General features: G+C 60.2%; 1 protein-coding gene across 2 annotated transcripts in view; it reads right to left on the bottom strand.

Annotated features, from left to right (window-relative positions):
• LOC103806632 (beta-arrestin-1) overlaps positions 1-407 on the bottom strand; it is an 11153-nt gene that overhangs the window by 1719 nt on the left and 9027 nt on the right. The gene's annotated exons all lie outside the window — the stretch shown is intronic.

Here is a 407-nt window from a genome sequence, read left to right on the forward strand (position 1 = left end):
CAGGGTGATGGCAGGCTGACACAGCCTAAGCATGGCCCCAAGCTCCCCTGGGAATGGAGTAGGATGGAGCTTGGACAGAAAGGTGTACCCAGGCGAGGGCGAGCAAGCCCTGTGGTCCCCGTAGGACCCTGTGGGAGGGGAGAAATGTGAGGATGAAGACCTGGAAAGCCCCAGAGACTCTCCTCCCCACATCCAGAGATGCTCAGCCCCAAGGAGCCATCTTCATGCTCTGCTCACTGTCCCCAGCAGCAACCATGGGCCTCTTGCTCCGGCCCAGGGAGGGGGATGCAGGATCTGAACCCCACCAGCATCTCTAGCCCCACCTCTGCCAAGCTTTTGGCTTTAGGTGAGACAGTATCCCCAACACAGTGGCATCCCAAGGATGAGCATGGGGTCACGGTGGCAGC

Source organism: Acanthisitta chloris, unplaced genomic scaffold (assembly GCF_000695815.1).
Source record: "Acanthisitta chloris isolate BGI_N310 unplaced genomic scaffold, ASM69581v1 scaffold16127, whole genome shotgun sequence".
NCBI classification, from domain to species: Eukaryota; Metazoa; Chordata; class Aves; order Passeriformes; family Acanthisittidae; genus Acanthisitta; species Acanthisitta chloris.